The sequence below is a fragment of the Oreochromis niloticus genome, linkage group LG5, assembly GCF_001858045.2.
Source record: "Oreochromis niloticus isolate F11D_XX linkage group LG5, O_niloticus_UMD_NMBU, whole genome shotgun sequence".
NCBI lineage: Eukaryota > Metazoa > Chordata > Actinopteri > Cichliformes > Cichlidae > Oreochromis > Oreochromis niloticus.
Window position 1 is genome coordinate 4343370 of NC_031970.2, and position 16931 is coordinate 4360300.

Genomic DNA, 16931 nt, shown 5'->3' on the forward strand with positions numbered 1-16931 from the left:
CAAAAAATGTGTTCATGTCTTCCAGTGAACCACAGGTGTAATTTTAAATATCTCACTGAATAAATATGTCTATATATTACATTTCCAAAGGCTTTTACTTTGAAGTACAGTATCATACTGACTTGATATTGGCCCTGTGAGGGTGAATATTGCTGATCTAAAGTCAAATTATTAACTTACAAATGTGGTTATTTGTAAGTTTGTTATATTTAGATTTTCCGTCTGTTAATTATTTGATTTTTTTTAACATCTTGTCTGTATTTTTCTTTATTTTTATTTCATTATGTCATTAATGGCAGATCACATATTAATTATGGTGAAAAACAAGTTGACTTCAGGTCTTTGTTTACTCGTTTAATACTCAGTATACACATGACGCAAGAATGCGGACAGCTGCGTTAAAAGCTAAAGTGATGGGCACGGACAGTGCAGGCATCCACCCACGAAACCATCACCCGAACAGCCTTAAGGCCCCACGCTGCTGCGTGTTCACAGACACTCCATTGTTCCATAACTCCCCCTCCACCTATGATCAGTCTATTGAACAATTTTCTTATAGGATTGATCACCAAACGTCAGTCTGGACAGAGTCATGAAACAGAAGCACATAAACAGAAGTGGTAGAAGCTCCATGTCTGCAGAAATCTGCTGGGGATCAAAAATAGCATCTTTCTAATATAACGGAGCTCGCAGCCACTCCTCTTAGGGGACTGATAGTTCCGAGTTTCTGTTCTCTAAAAGCAGTAAGCCTACACTTCCGGTGTAATCTGTCACCACTTTTCAGTGACAGTTACACAGAAGATGTGACAGGAAAAAGATTCATGACCAGAAATGACTGGTTATGGTAAAACTGTGTGTAGAGGCTGAGGTAAAAAGAGAGGATCCACTCCTATCTCCAGAATCAGCAGGTTTTAAAGTTAAGGCCAGCCTCAGTTACTCTCTCTCTCTCTCACACATACACCTTATATTTTAGTGCACATTTCCTCAGCGCAGCATCATTTCTATTATAATAATTTATTTTACCCTTTAGCTACACACTGTGTGCACAATTATTAAGCATCCATCCATCCATCCATTCGCTTCCGCTTATCCTTTTCAGGGTCGCGGGGGGTGCTGGAGCCTATCCCAGCTGTCATAGGGCGAGAGGCGGGGTACACCCTGGACAGGTCGCCAGTCTGTCGCAGGGCCAACACACAGGGACAGACAACCATTCACACTCACATTCACTCGCACATTCACACCTAGTGGCAATTTGAATTATCCGATTAACCTATCCCCACAAGCTGCATGTCTTTGGATGGTGGGAGGAAGCCGGAGTACCCGGAGGGAACCCACGCAAACACGGGGAGAACATGCAAACTCCACACAGAAAGACCCCGGCCTGATGGTGGAATTGAACTCAGGACCTTCTTGCTGTGCGGCAACAGTGCTAACCACCGTGCCACCGTGCTGCCAATTATTTGGGGTGTGTAGTTCTGGAGTATGACAGCACTGGAGGATAGCAGCTTCCCAGCAGCTTCCTGTTTGATTCTTATCAAATCTTTGACATTTTGGTTTGAAATAAAACTCTTCATGACTCTGTGATCACATCCCAACATCTTAGCAATTCCATGAGTGCTGCATCCCTCTGAAAGACTTTTGAAAGTTTTGACCTTTCAAAGTCAGTTAAATGTCTTTTTTGGCCCATTTTGCCTGAGGAAACGAAGCTGCTTCTTCTTCATCTTGTAAGTATTATTGGCGGTTGGCAAACAACTGCATGGTGCATTACCGCCACCACTGGTATGGAGTGTGGATAGGAATCACACCCAAAAAAAACAAAAACCTTCATATCCTTCCAAACAACCTTCCTTCTCTCAACAACTGAAACAAAGCCTGATAACATTTATCCCGCGACTCCTTCTGTAACAACCCAACAAGATCCAATTTCATCTTAATGTTACTGAGATTTCGGACCAGTTGTCTCTACCTTATACTTCTGACACTGCAAAATAACATGCTCCAAATTTTCCTCCTCTCCACAATAATCACATTTCCCTGAATTATGTTTCCCTATCAAGAATACGAAGCTGCTTCATAATTATGCACACCTTAATATGGTATGGTGATTCCCTTTGGCCACAGCCTCCCTCATTGCAAAAATACAAATCACCTAATATGCTTAAATCCAATAAGCATTCAAGTTTATACAGCTTATGTAACCCTAGAGAGTTACAACGGTCTCAGTATATTATGAGTGAAGTTGGAATGTTACTTTCATTATCAAATTTTATATAGTAAAATTATTTTGTTGAGAGGTAATTGAATAGCAGGAGCTTGTGATGTCCGGATCGTATTGAAGTATACAGAGGGGAAGTATGGCAAGCCATTAGTGCCAAAATTCGCCACTTTTCTAACCCGTTTGATTAAGAAACGGCGTAAAAAACGCCGTTTAATTATTCAAAACGCCGAAAAAAACGGCGTTCTGTTTCGACAAACGCCGTTTTTTCCGACTCTCACATGGCGCCCTGAACGCACCATCCGAGTGACGTAAAAAGCGGCGTTCAAAGACAGACGGAAACGCCGTTTTTTCCGCCACTCGGCAGAAAACGCCGTTCAAAGATGCATAAAAACGGCGTTTTTTACGGCGTTCTGTGCCAGCTGTAACGGCGTTTAAAACGGCGTTTTATTGAAATTATGCAGGGCACTCCCCATGGTTCCCTCTTCCAATTACTTTCAACTCATTTCACCCAATCAAAGAAGAGGAAGTGCAGACCACACTAATGCATCACCGATTCACCTTGCTGCTAAGTGATTGCCTATTCAGTACCAGTGCTTGTCACAGTATTGAATTGTATTATAATCCCACTATGCATTTTGATGTTTAAAGCATGATCAAGCAAACAAACGACAGAATACTTTTTAATGAAACCTTAACTGTGTTACCTGTTATGGCAGCTAACAGGTAATGAGCAGAGCTAGCTCTCTATTTGGATACTCGGTGCATGGCTCCTTTGTTTACGTTAGGGATCAGCTGTTAGCGCTGCGCCCTGCAGCTGCGCTACCGGCAGACAGACCCTACGTCCCCAGTGAGGGAAGAGACGGGGGTGATGTCTCCCGAGAAGGACACCTTACACACCATCTCTCCTTCCTGTAATCACTGTAAATGTGAGATCGCTCCCTGATATGATCGAGGAGCTAATGACGCTAACCCGGTCACAGTGGCAGTACCCCGACACTGCCCGGTACTCCCTCTGTGAGTAGACTGCCCGGCTTCCAGCTGCTGCGGGCGGACAAGACGAGAGACAGCGGTGAGAGGAAAGGAGGGGGACTGGCAGTGTTTGTTAAAGACAGTTGTGGGACCCCTGGGCACATCGCTGTGAAAGAACAACTCTGCAACAACACAGACATTGAGCTATTAGCCGTTAGCATCCGTGGAGGCAGCCTGTGACTCTCTGTGGTCCGCAGACTGCAAACGCAATCTCCGAGAGCTCTTCTTCTAATATCAGGGGACTTTCATCATGTCTCGCTGGACTCCACACTGCCCACCTTCAACCAGTATGTGACCTGCCCCATCGTAGTCAATAAAACATTGTACTTAATGTATGCCAATGAAAAAGTGGCATACAGTTCATCACCTCCCTGCCCAGGGAAGATCTGAACGTAACCTAGTGTGCCTTGTCCCTGTGTGCAGCACTTAGTGTGCACGGAGCCACTAATCACCCACGCAGTGCAGAGATGGTCCGCGGAGGGCATATGAATAAATAATGAAAGCAAATAAATGACAGTATGTTTTTTCTGAAACAAACGGAGACCTTAACTTTTATCAAAATCCTTGTGTGTTCAGTTTAAAGTAATACCACTGTATAACAGCCCACAAATTTAATAATGTTAACAGTATCTCAGGAATATTTTGCCCCATCAACATGCATTAAAAATAGATATGCAGTTTTGAATCAGACCTGCATGTTCGTTTCCTGAAAAGTGATGTAAATAAATAATCTCAAGAACATGAAATAATTGTTTCCATGTAAACTGGAGTTGTCCTTGTCAATGTCATCAGAGTACTCTGGATGTCTTACATGAATTTGAAACAGAGAGTGGCACATGACAGCGTTGCACATAACATAACTAGTTTACCTGTATGACATGAAGTAATTAAAAAAAAAGAATCCATGTAACTTGGTTATGGCTTCTTTCTGATAATTGTAGATACAAATCGGCTGCAGTGTGCATTATCTTGACAAAAGTATAAGATACTGAACCCGCTGATATGATGTGGTGGAGGAATACAAATACCTGGACACCCACATATATACATTTGCTGGACTGGAAGATCAAAACAGAGGCTGTACACAAGAAGTGGATGGGCAGGCTGTTTTTTGAGAGCAAGCTTATGTGTGCACCAAAATGTTAATGACAGGTGTTCTGTCAGGTCAGGTGAGTGCAGTGCACTTTAATGTGTTCTTCTTGGATCAGGAGAGCAAGCTCTGTGACTGGCCGCGCTTCAGAAGCTGTGGTGGAGAGGAAGTGAGTGAACAAACTGCCAAGCATCATGGATATTCCTCTCAATCCACCTCACCAGGTACTTCTCTAAAAGTGTGACTCAGGTCTGTTGCCCCAAAGGATACAGGAAATGCACTGATTTCCATAACAGAATCGTGTCTGTTTAAGGCTCCATGATGATAACTTTCCTGTGAGCGTTTGAAGATAACTGACATCATGGCTTTTAGCCTCATTGTTTCTGCAAAGAGATTTCTCCAGTCACTGAATCTTTTGATAAAATATATTTTTTATGCCTCTAGAGGATGGAACATTTTAAGTCTTTGCAACTTTACACTTGGGAACATTATTCTGAAATTGTTGCACAATTTGTTAATGGAGTTTTTTTGCAGATTGATCGACCTCTGCCCACATTTCCTCCAGAGCAACTCTGCTTCTCTAAGATGCTCTTTTAATATCTAATCATGTAACTGACCTGTTACTTTTAAAATATCCCTGCAGCTGTTTCTTTTTAGTACCACTTTTTCCAGCCTTCTCTTGCCCCATCCCAACTGTTTTGAAACATATTGCTGCCATCAAATTAAAATGGACTTATTTTTAACGACGTAGTCTCGGTGTAAACATTTGACATGTTTTCTATGTTCTACTGTGAACAAACTTTGCCTTTGACATTTGCAAATCACTGCTTGCTCTTTTTTTATTCACATTTTACACTCGAGTCCAGTATTTTCAGAACTATGTTTGTACAAAGCAAAACATAATGTGCTCAATAATGTTAACACTTTTTCTCTGCTGTGAACTGTCACAACATCAAACACACGCTAAACCACTTTATATCTACCACACTATACTGAGCCACTTTATTTTTTAATTATTTACTGTCACTGCTTTATAGTTGTATTTATCAAAATCAACAGCTGTAACTTTTAGATCAAGTTGACTTTATCGAGATTCAGTTTCAGTTGTAAACTTTCCATTTCACAACTTCCATCTTACACACTTTAAAAATCACTCAACATTTTTTATTGTCAGTGTCACACAGCTCGTTCTTGTATCTCCACTACTCAATGGTACATAGTAAACACGTATTATAACTTTTCACATTATATGTATCCAGTCACCTAGATATTTTGAAGTCTTTCCACTTGCTGCTATTATGTTTCAGTCAATAATTGAACTGTCTCAGTGATATGTGGAGTCCAGAAAGTATATTAAGCCAGTGATGAGTTCAATACCATGACTCCCTCTGGTGCCACTTAGTGGATTACATAGTTCTACCAGGAGGCTGCCTCGGACAAAAATCTGTAATGGGCTCAAGTGTCTCTCTGTCCGCAAGCCATGATTGTTCCACTGTTGAGTGAAGTCTTTCAAATCTCTGTTGATCCTTGGGAGATAGATGTAATGGAGAGCCCAAAGGTGCATTTCATTGTCAATGTCAATGATGCCTTCCTCCTCCAGGTGGTGAAATAAGTCACAGTAGACATTGGTCATTCCTCGCCACAGATCACCTCAGAGCCTCTCAGTTCTCTGATTATGGGTACTCCTTCCTCTTAGGGCACTTCCACGATCAAAGCCTCTGAAAATGTTCATCATCAGGCAGACAGCATTGTTTTCCCCACCTCTGTCTGTCCGGACCCTCCAGGGTACACCATAGGATACCACGGGTCTGATGAAACTTGATAAAACGGTACTGCTACGGTTGTTGTTTGAGGCATGAAGGAAGACCACAAGACGACTGTATCCATCAATAGCCCCATCAATGACTATCCTCCACCTAAAACCGTGGTCCATAAGAAGAAAAATATTATTTCTGCTTTGTTATTGAAACAATAGAAAACACACTCTTAATTGATTTACATGTGACTATTGCATGTCAAGTTTGAATTTTGCTCTGTATGTTGCTTGCGCTGTCTGTGTTCTCTCCTCTTCCCCTTTAAACATAACCAGTTGTGTTAGAGGACTGCCCATCCCAGGGCCTGGCTCTATTGGACGTGTCTTACTGTTTAACAATTATATTTGATGTAATGCTGAATTTCACTTTGGTCAAAATAGGTGTTCAGACAAAAGACAAATCAATGTGCTTGGTTACCTTATCAGCTTGTGATTTCCAGCAATGTGCCACAATGAGTTTGGACCTGCAACCTGATATGTTCTTCGTTCTGGTCTCCGCAAAACTGCTCTAAGGGCAGCTGCTCCAGGATTCATCCGTAACATGCTTGCTCAAACCCTCCTTCGCTGTACACGTAGTCCACGTACTCGCAGGGAGGCTCTGACAGCCTCAGGACCAGTTTGTTCATTGCCAGCGACAATGTCCTGCACATGTTCATCCAAGGCACTGTCAGTCAGTTCCGCATACATTGATGCACGGGTGAAATGATACTGTCTGAAATCAGACAAAAAAACACGAGTGATTTATCACTACCATAACAACACACTTCATTACTTGACTAGTGGTGCACATTCAAATATACTAATTTTTACAATTTCACAATACCATTTAATTTGAATAAACAGTGAGTGTGTGTCACAAAGAAATGAAGTCACACTGGTTTGAAAGTCACTGACCGCAGACGTCTTCAAATTGTACGAAGTGAAACACTCAAATATCAGCCATCTGAGGTGCAGTGAATCCACATGACTTCAGGAATGAAAGCTGTTCCCGAGTGATAAGGTAAGGGATCTACCTCTACCTCTGTTGAAAACCACTGGTGCCTGGTATCCAAACAGCCTGAAAATATATAAGCGTTTGGTAAATAGGTAAAGGCACCCCATATATCAGGTAAATATATCAGGTAAATAGGTAAATATTTGGAAAATAGGTTAAGACAGAGTCATAATTTATTTCACACTGTTGGTGAGTCAAGGAATCGACACAATATGTGCTTACCTTGTTGCCCATGCTGAGTAGACAGTTCGACATCCTGAATCAATTCAGCCAAGTCACGCAGAAGTTGATCTGCTGCAGTTACATTGATCAGTCTTCCTCTTGCCCACTGAAGGCTTCTCTGCATTGTCTCCAACCTCAAAGATATCCAAAATTACTTCTTAATTCATGTTATATTCTCAGGCCATATTCCCCTTAAACATTTTAAATGTTAAATGTTTTCGATCTTGCTTTGATCATACCTCCTTAACGCTAACTGTAGCACATCTGGCCCAACATCGTCCATCAGCAGCTGCCGTGTACAGTCATTAAGAATGTTCTTGCACCTTGAGATGAAAATCCTCCAGGCCATACTTTGTAATGGTCTGGTTGAGTCACAACTATTTTTCCACAGTGCCTGCTCTACTTGGGGTGCTGGCTGCTCTACTTCATCACTCCACCGAGGATCACCACCTGAGACAAATCAAGCCAGCTGTATTTAAGACCACTGTTCACAACCAGTCTGTGCCATATTATCTGTTAACCTATGTTAGTTATTGGCCTCACGTTGCTCAAAGCTCTAGTACTTACCTCTCTGTTCATGTCTTCTTAGTTACTTCCTGGACAACCTTTCACACTCGCAATAGCCTCACTCCCCTGGACACGGATCTCCATTTGCTTCTTCCAAGACCCTCCTGACTCTGCTCTCCCTCTGTTGCAGTACCTGTAGAGGCTACGCCTACACTTGAAGCCACTGAAGTGTTTGGTGGCAGGGGTGAGGCAATGTAACTGTTATGAATTAAACTTGTGACAACTCAAGTAGGGCTGCCACAAACGATTATTTTGATAGTCGACTAGTCACCGATTATTTTTGCGATTAGTCGACTAATCAGATCATGCATCGATTGGACGTAAAACGTACAGCTTGAAAATATGTTAAACGTTTATTTTGTGACCCAGAAAGAATAATAAGAGTAATATTAAAACTAACTAGCTGCCGCCATTGTTGACAACTGCGCTGGGCCGCACTATGAATTCTGGGACACAGCTTCTTCTTCTTCGGGGTTTAACGGCAGCTGGCATCCTTTACATGCACTGCTGCCATCTTCTGTTTCAGTCCGTTATTACACTTTTAAATCCTACTACTTATTCCTGCGTCTTTTGTGATCTTACAAAGCTTCAAACGACGCGTCGACTATTAAATCAGTCGTCGACGATTTTGATAGTCGACGTAATCGTGACTAGTCGACTAATCGTGGCAGCTCTAAACTCAAGCTATACTTGTCTTGTACGGTTAAGATTGTTTTTGTATTCATCAGTTTTATTTGCTTGTCTTTGTCCAATGTCATTGATCATAACAGCACAGAGTTTACAAACTGCTTGTTCTGACCAAAAACACCTGGCTTGAGTTACGTTTATCTTAAATACATTTCCATAAACACACCATATGTAAAAACACAAAAGGTGACCCGTAGCAGCACACATAAGGTAACAACACAAAATGGGTCGCACAGTGCCGCTCCACCATCAACTCTCACACCACTGTTTCACTTGCCGAGCTCCAGCAGCCACAGGTCATGTTACTGTTCCCTCGAGTATGAACTACCGTAGTCCATGTTCACAGCATTTTGCTCCTAGTTGTAGAACTCAAAGTTAACATTCACGCATTCTAGCCTTGTTTTTAATTTTACCTTTTGCATCACATACACATACTTGTCTGTTTTTTCTATTTTATTACTATATTTCTATTTCTATTGTACAGCACTTTACAAACACACCTGTTAGACCAAAGTGATATATAAATAAATGATGATGATGATGATGTAAAGAACATTTTCTGTTAACTTCACTCTGAGCCTGCGCTCGAATCTGCTCCTGAGTGCACTTCATGTTTCTCGTTGTTTAAGGAAGAGAGTTCAATTTTAGTCTTAGTCATTCACAGTGAGACGATAGTTGTAGGACATAACCTGCTTGCTGGTGTTTTTTCATAGACAAACTTGGACTATATTAGAAATCTATATATTACTGTGATCCTACAAAGACAAGAATTTCAATTATTACTTTCAACAGGTTTATATATTTAAATAAATCAAAAATTCCATGTTAGTCTTATGAAAAATGTGACTGAGCACTTTTGGAAACAATCTGTCATCACTTTAAGTATTGAGACTGTGAACAGTTACAGAATACATCTGAAATAAATGGCAGATTCTAACAGGTTATAGTTCTGTTAATAGAGCTTTTGAATCTATGCTTCATACATATTCCTATCTTTAATAACAGTATGTCAACGATGTCAACCAATATTTTGATATTTCAAACACACACCCAAGTTAAAAATTTGAATCTCCACATCTTCTACTCTGCATATCTGAAAAATCAGTTTTGATAATGTTACAATTCCATTGTCAAATGTTCCCATCTATGTTATTCATCTTTGTTTATTTTAAATGCTGTCATTAGTTTTTATTTTTTTTCCAACTTATTAACAAAATGAACATGGTCTACATTGTTTTGTTCACTTGAATAAAACAACATTGAATAAAACAACATTTTTGTATCGTACTCTGGGTTCTTGAAGACCACGCTGTCTTTTAACTTTATTTCTGCATATACTGTTCTTTACTCTTTGAGGCTGTTCTCCTGCCATTCTGTGTTCCTAGTGCAAAGTCTGCATTTCTGTGTCCTATCTTTAGTTGGTTACTGCTTTATATTGTTGACCTCTAGTCTTTTGTGCACTTGCTTTTGCTTCCGCTGGTCATACTTGTTTGATTCAATTCACCTGTGTCTTGTTTCTCCCAGCTGCGTCCTCTCTCCCTAATCAATATTATTATCTCTCTTCACTGCGGATTTGCCGCACTCATATTTAAGGTCAGTTTTCAGTTCATGGAGTTTGTCTTTCAGTCTGCAGTGTCGGGTTTACTGATAGCTTAACAGTCTCATGTGGCTCTTTGTATACCCCACTGTATTACTAAATCCTGGTATTGTAGATACAACTATACATGCGTTTAAAAAGGCACATGCGTGCTTATAAGGATGAACATCAAAAGCTGAAAATTCGGAACATCTGTCACGATCTAATTCAGATGAGTTTACTGAAATTGCAACTTGGTGTTGCACTATGACTTCATGGTTTGACAGTCTGTTAATCCTGCTTACTGGAAAAAGGCTCTTGGGATAATTACTCGGCTGTAGAGATAAATGACTAAGTTTCTCCCATTGAACATATTGTACACTTACGCATTGAACACTTACGCACAACCTCACCGGAAAAATCAATGCGCAATTACGTGGCTCTAATATTAGAGCCACGTGATCAATGGTGGCCGAGGCGACGGCAAGGCTAAGGCTAGCTTTGTAACGAAATATAACAAAAGTATGAAACGAAAATGTGTTCTTTGTTGCTGGACTGTAAGATGAAAGTAGACACAATTTCGGGCTCCTACATTTTGTCCGAAAATGTAAATTAATGAGTTTTTTACTGTACTGGAAATAAGAATAGAAGAAAATGTATTCATTCTTACCTTATACTAATCGTGGTGAAGACCAGTGCAGTGCAGGAACTGATGCCTTCTCGGGTGAATTCCGCTGAGAGTAAACGTAATGTCCCGCTCTACTGTACAAGACTGGTGAATGGTTACCTGGAGGGATGTACCACTGTGAAAGGGGTGCTACGGAATAGTCCAAGTGATCGCTGCTTTAATTTCCCGGTCAACTATACATAAATTGCACGTCGACATGAAATAAAAAGCATTCTGTCATTTATTTGCTTGATTATGCCCTCCGCGAAGCATCTCTGCACTGCGTGGGTGATTAGTGGCTCCGTGCACACTAAGTGCTGCACACAGGGACAAGGCACACTAGGTTACGATCAGATCTTCCCTGGGCAGGGAGGTGATGAACTGTATGCCACTTTTTCATTGGCATACATTAAGTACAATGTTTTATTGACTACGATGGGGCAGGTCACATACTGGTTGAAGGTGGGCAGTGTGGAGTCCAGCGAGACATGATGAAAGTCCCCTGATATTAGAAGAAGAGCTCTTGGAGATTGCGTTTGCAGTCTGCGGACCACAGAGAGTCACAGGCTGCCTCCACGGATGCTAATGGCTAATAGCTCAATGTCTGTGTTGTTGCAGAGTTGTTCTTTGACAGCAATGTGCCCAGGGGTCCCACAACTGTCTTTAACAAACACTGCCAGCCCCCCTCCTTTCCTCTCACCGCTGTCTCTCGTCCTGTCCGCCCGCAGCATCTGGAAACCGGCAGCTCCACACTCATGTCCGGAGTTTGCGGTGTTAGCCAGGACTCCGTTAGCATCATAATGCTACACTGCGGTAGCGCAGCGCTAATAGCTGATCCCTCAAGTAAACAAGCGACCCATGCGCCACAAAGTTAAGGTCTTGTTACAGAAAAAGCATTCCGTCGTTTGCTTGTTTCATCATGCTTTAAACACATCAAAATGCATAGTGGGTAACAAGCACTGGTACTGAATAGGCAATCACTTAGCAGCAAGGTGAATCGGTGATGCATTAGTGTGGTCTGCACTTCCTCTTCTTTGATTGGGTGAAATGAGTTGAAAGTAATTGGATGAGGGAACCATGGGGAGTGCCCTGCATAATTTCAATAAAACGCCGTTTTAAACGCCGTTACAGCTGGCACAGAACGCCGTAAAAAACGCCGTTTTTATGCATCTTTGAACGGCGTTTTCTGCCGAGTGGCGGAAAAAACGGCGTTTCCGTCTGTCTTTGAACGCCGCTTTTTACGTCACTCGGATGGTGCGTTCAGGGCGCCATGTGAGAGTCGGAAAAAACGGCGTTTGTCGAAACAGAACGCCGTTTTTTTCGGCGTTTTGAATAATTAAACGGCGTTTTTTACGCCGTTTCTTAATCAAACGGGTTAGAAAAGTGGCGAATTTTGGCACTAATGGCTTGCCATAGGGAAGCACCGCCTCCTCGCGTTCACTGGGAAGCAGCTCCAGTGATCAGGAAAAAAGAGGGGAGAGGAAAAAAGGTCCAGTCTTCCAAGTGGCAAACTTGGTTGCTTTTCTTCATTCGGATTGTACGGAGGAAACAAACTGTCTGCCAACTGTTGTTAACTGGAGAAGAGTTGTGTTATTGCTGGGATTCTTCTGGGTCAGTTAACTTGTTGTGAACAAGAATATTGTGAAGTTAAACCATCAACGATGATATGCTAACGGCTATCGCGGCTACTGCTAGTAGCCATGTGGTTATAAATGTACAATTGTGAAGATTAAACTTTATATTAGTGTAACAAGTGTCACCTGGCAGTTTGCTGCCCTCGGCCAGGTGATTGGCCGAGAAGCTTTGAAAAGTTAGTGGGTGTGTGGGGCGAGGACAGCGTTCTTCTGTGGGGCAGTCCAGAGATGATTAACTCACCCTGGTGTGAGCAGGTAAAGTGCCTGGTAAGAGATTTTTGCTATTCTTGGGTGATTTATTATTATAGGTAGTGATGGGTAGATGAGGCCTCGTGAAGCGTTTCAGCACATTCCCCAAACTGTATCGATACTGTGTCGACATAGTGTTGCTGTTTTGCTCCATACTGACACCTGCTGGACCTTAAATATCATTGCAGGCAACGTACTTGAGACTCACAACAGACACTGATTCAAAGATCTAGTCGTACTTGTACACTGTAAGGTATTGTACTTTCTATGGAATCACTTTATATCTTTTACATTTCAAATATTGTAGACATCTATAAAATATATTGTGAATGACACCAAGTGAAAGTTAAAATGAAAGTATTGTAGCGGGTCAGGGCTGTTTTGGGGTTTTGTTATTATAGTTCTGTTTACTGTTGTCATGGTGATGAGTGACGCGCTCTCTCGGCGACTGTTTCCGGTGAGAGAGCGCCTTTTTTTTTGTTTTTATGTTTGGTTGCTGCGCTGGGGAGGGAGGTAGCGGCAGTGTTCTGGGCTGGTTGTAAATAAACGGGTGCTCCCAAAGAAACCTTTGTCTCCTCCGTGACTGAGCTCTCCACAGTATTGTGAATGTAATATTACCCATTTGACTCAGAGTTTATTATAAAATTCTATTCAGAAAAATAAGTTTATCCAATGTTTTTGCATTCAGTCTATTGCGTTTTTTTGACACAATTTCCTCAGCTTTGGAAAACTCAAAGGCACAGATGAAGCCGGGGTACACAAAAACTGCAAAGCCAGGTGGAAAAGGTTAAGATAAGATGTCTTCCTATTCCCCCAGTACGTTAAAGGATCCTCTGATCTTGGAATGTTTCTGTCCGACACTCTCCACAATACTAAGGGGTTGGCAGTCCTTTATAATAAAATTCAGGACTGCCTGGTCCAGAACAGTCTTCCTAGATGCTGATTTGAAAATAATAAAACACATATTAATAAAAAAAACATGATGATAAAGCTGTTCAGTGTCTATATAGGCCTACCAGTGTTCATTCTCGGTGTGTTTGTCTCCTCATTTTCATGTTTTGCTCTGTAATGCCTAAACATTGAGGAGGTGCTTTTGTTTGTGTAAGAAAGCTCCGCAGAACAGATGCGACATTTAACCTGCATAAAATGAAATGAATCATTTACACTGCAGGTCACATTGCTGTTTTTCCTATTCTGATAGATTACACTGAAACAAAGACAAACTATTACGTTATTTCCAGTTAAAAGATCAAAATGATCCCACACAGCAGAAACATTTCTTTTTCTTTCGGGCTCCATTTTGTTATGGAGAGTTGTGTTTTTTTGTTTGTTGTTTTTTTATCTTTGCGAGAGTAATTTCGTGTTTTTTGGGGGGGTTTTTTTGTGGCGACTCATTCCGTTGACAGATGCAGATGCGGTACTTTTTAAACACAGTTTGGCGCGTTGGCAATGAGCGATACAGCAGCTGTATCGATCACGTGACTTTTTCTTAAAGTGACGCACGCACCGATACAGGCTTCGCTAGGTGAGCTTGATACATGTGTCGGTGCGTCAGTGTTGCAGGACCCATCACTAATTATAGGTTATTATTTTTTAACGTATGCTGTTGGACTCTATTTGGTGTGACACATTTTAATGGAGGAACTGATCGAGCTCTAAATTGACTGCGCGGGGAAACCAATCAATATTGGAGGTGGATCGCGATTTTTTTTTTTTTTTTAAATAGTTTAATAAAAATTGATTATTTTTTGCAGCTGTTGTCGTGCTGTCTCTGCTGTCCCTTTTTTTTGTTATGTGTAATTGTGTTGTGGTTAGTCCGTCCAGCCGTAAAGGCGGTTAATGATTGGGGGTGAGTCTTGTAAGGGCGGACTAACCTTTCTCTCTTGTATTTTTGTTTGTTTGTGCCACTTCCCTCAATAACCCAGATTGCAGGTCAGACATAGCGCTGATTCCCAGCTGTGCTGAGACTCTAATTGTTTGCAGTGCATGCACAGGTAAATTGATTGCAGTGTCTCTAAACAGGGTGTGACAGTTTGCAGTGTTATTTCTTTCCACACCTTTTGGTTGATTAGGTCTCATGTACAGCTGGGATATTCAGTAGGATGTATTGTAAATCTTGTCTGGGAATAAATGGGTGGACGTATGTTTAATTTATGTAATAAATAAATTATCCATTTATTTCTTTGCCCGTTTATTCGACACCTGTGAGCTTGGTTACATTACATTTTGTTAGCTTCCTGTAACACTGTATGGAAAGACTGCAGGTTATATTTATGCTATAGAGACTGTATGTTCCTGTGTCAACCCCTCGTTGTGTTCATTGTGAAGTAAACGCGGTTTACAGAAAAGAGGATATGGGGGGGATTTGTTTTGGTTTTTGGGGGGTTTTTTGTAGTTTGTATGAATGTCTAAATGTAGGTTCCTGAATGTTACTGTGTTATACAGGTCAGGTATTTTGGGTGTACAGTTCATTGAAGAAAAGTCCAAAGATGGCGAGCCACCCCTCCAGGATTCCTTGATGATTGTTCTGAGAAGGAAGTTAAATTCTTTGGACGAGCCTTGAACTGTACAAAGTCTACTTAACTGTTTGGACAGAATTGCACCTCACTGCTCCTTTGCACATCATGCAAGGAGGGGCCTCATTGCTGGACTCCCACTGCAAGGTGTGGCCTGACACGAGACAGACTGAGCCAAGTCCCCTGGGGTGTGAGTTTGTTTATTATTTTCCATGATTTTGGTCCCAATTTTTCCTTTCATGTAATGCTGTTGTTTTCATTGTATGTATATGACATTATTCTTTTGTGGAGTTGATAAAATCAAGTTCTCTGAGTGTTTCATTAGTCACTCAATTTGCTCCAGCTGTCAAACCTTAGCTGTTGGCCCAGCACAACATTCAAATCTGTATCCCAAGTTTAGAAAGGGGTGTTACAGTTACAAAATAATTGAGTTGCCTTACACATGTAAATGCTGCTGTCTTTTCCTGTTTGCCATGTAATGCATATTATTATAAACTGTAGAAGTCAAAAATTAATTTCTGATCTTTGGTTCCCATTAATTGTCTCTCACTGGTCAGTGGTGTTGCAGAGCTGTGTTGTTGTTCTGTCTGTAAGTTGACTAAATATCTGAAAACATGCAAATTCTAAAAACTTTAACTCTTCCCTCAGTCCTCACGCTGAGTGCTTAGAGCTGAGTCCCATTATGCTCCTCAGGAATAAAACTGGAATTTTATTTTTTTTAAAGCAAACACAACTGAAGGGTTTCAGGTTTTTAAATCTGTTTTTGCACAGACATTTGAACATAGTTAAAATGTCTTGTTTCTATTTTTAACTTCTCTTTATCAGAGCCATGTGCACCACATCTGTGAGAATGCAGCTGCTAATGTTAGTGAGCTAGTATTCGAGACTTTAATTATTACCTACAGCCTGAGAGGAAAAAAAACAAGAGCTATACGCTGTGTGTGTGTGTGTGTGTCAGCTCTTTCAGTTTTTGTGAGTCTTGAGTTTTCATTTCGTTGTGGTTGGTCAGTATAACGTAAAGCTATAGTGTCTTTAAAGCTTCATGTAGCGGGCACACACTTAAATTTCATTTTCAGAAGCAAACGTTAGACAGTTGGTGTCTCAACAGGAAAGAAAAAGGATCTGTGTTTCAGGAAGCAGCGCACAGACTGGTGTCGATGAGGCCACACCTAAAGTTAAAGACCTCTCCAAATGAAACTGAGTTTCTCTAATAAATGACCATAAATAATCATCATGTTTTTGTTTAAGATAATACACATTAATCTATGTAGACTCTGTATTTTACAGCCCTCATGTCCAGAAACGCAGACAAGCGAACACCACTTTGTTGGTTTTGTTTTGTGTGTATGCAAGGTATTACGGTATGAGAAACTAAGCTCCTGTTTCAAAATAAAAGCCATCTTTAGGTGAAGCTGAATGTGATGAACACGTGGTCTGAATGATATAACAAATCATTAAACGCAAAAACTCCTGAAAGAAGACTCCTTAGTGCAGCCATGCCAAGACAAAATGTGTTCATGTCTCCCAGTGAACCACAGGTGTAATTTTAAAGAGCTCACTGAATATACATGTCCATATATTACATTTCCGAAGGCTTTTACTTTGAAATACAGCATCATACTGATTCATATTGGCACTGTGAGGGCATAGCTGGACTGGCCATCGGGCA

The 16931-nt window shown here is 41.1% G+C and overlaps 3 long non-coding RNA genes across 7 annotated transcripts in view; all 3 read right to left on the bottom strand.

Moving 5' to 3' along the window:
- LOC106097578 (selection and upkeep of intraepithelial T-cells protein 1) overlaps positions 1-16931 on the bottom strand; it is a 47015-nt gene that overhangs the window by 26600 nt on the left and 3484 nt on the right. The window contains exon 1 of one of the 4 annotated variants that reach the window (XR_003220050.1): positions 559-880. The exons of the other annotated variants lie outside the window; for them this stretch is intronic. This is a non-coding gene — a long non-coding RNA (selection and upkeep of intraepithelial T-cells protein 1). Of the gene's footprint in view, positions 1-558; positions 881-16931 lie in introns of those variants that run through there. 4 annotated transcript variants of the gene reach the window in all.
- Positions 5159-7147, bottom strand: LOC109202273 (uncharacterized). Its single transcript, XR_002062258.2, has 3 exons — positions 7045-7147; positions 6569-6862; positions 5159-6253 (listed from the first exon to the last, which is right to left on the bottom strand). It is a non-coding gene; the product is annotated as an uncharacterized LOC109202273 (long non-coding RNA).
- On the bottom strand, positions 7460-11998 carry LOC112841760 (uncharacterized). Of its 2 annotated transcripts, XR_003220052.1 has the most exons (4): positions 10867-11998; positions 7934-8096; positions 7606-7816; positions 7460-7500 (listed from the first exon to the last, which is right to left on the bottom strand). It is a non-coding gene; the product is annotated as an uncharacterized LOC112841760 (long non-coding RNA). The 2 variants fall into 2 exon arrangements; XR_003220051.1 differs by lacking the exon at positions 10867-11998 and having other exon boundaries at positions 7934-8203.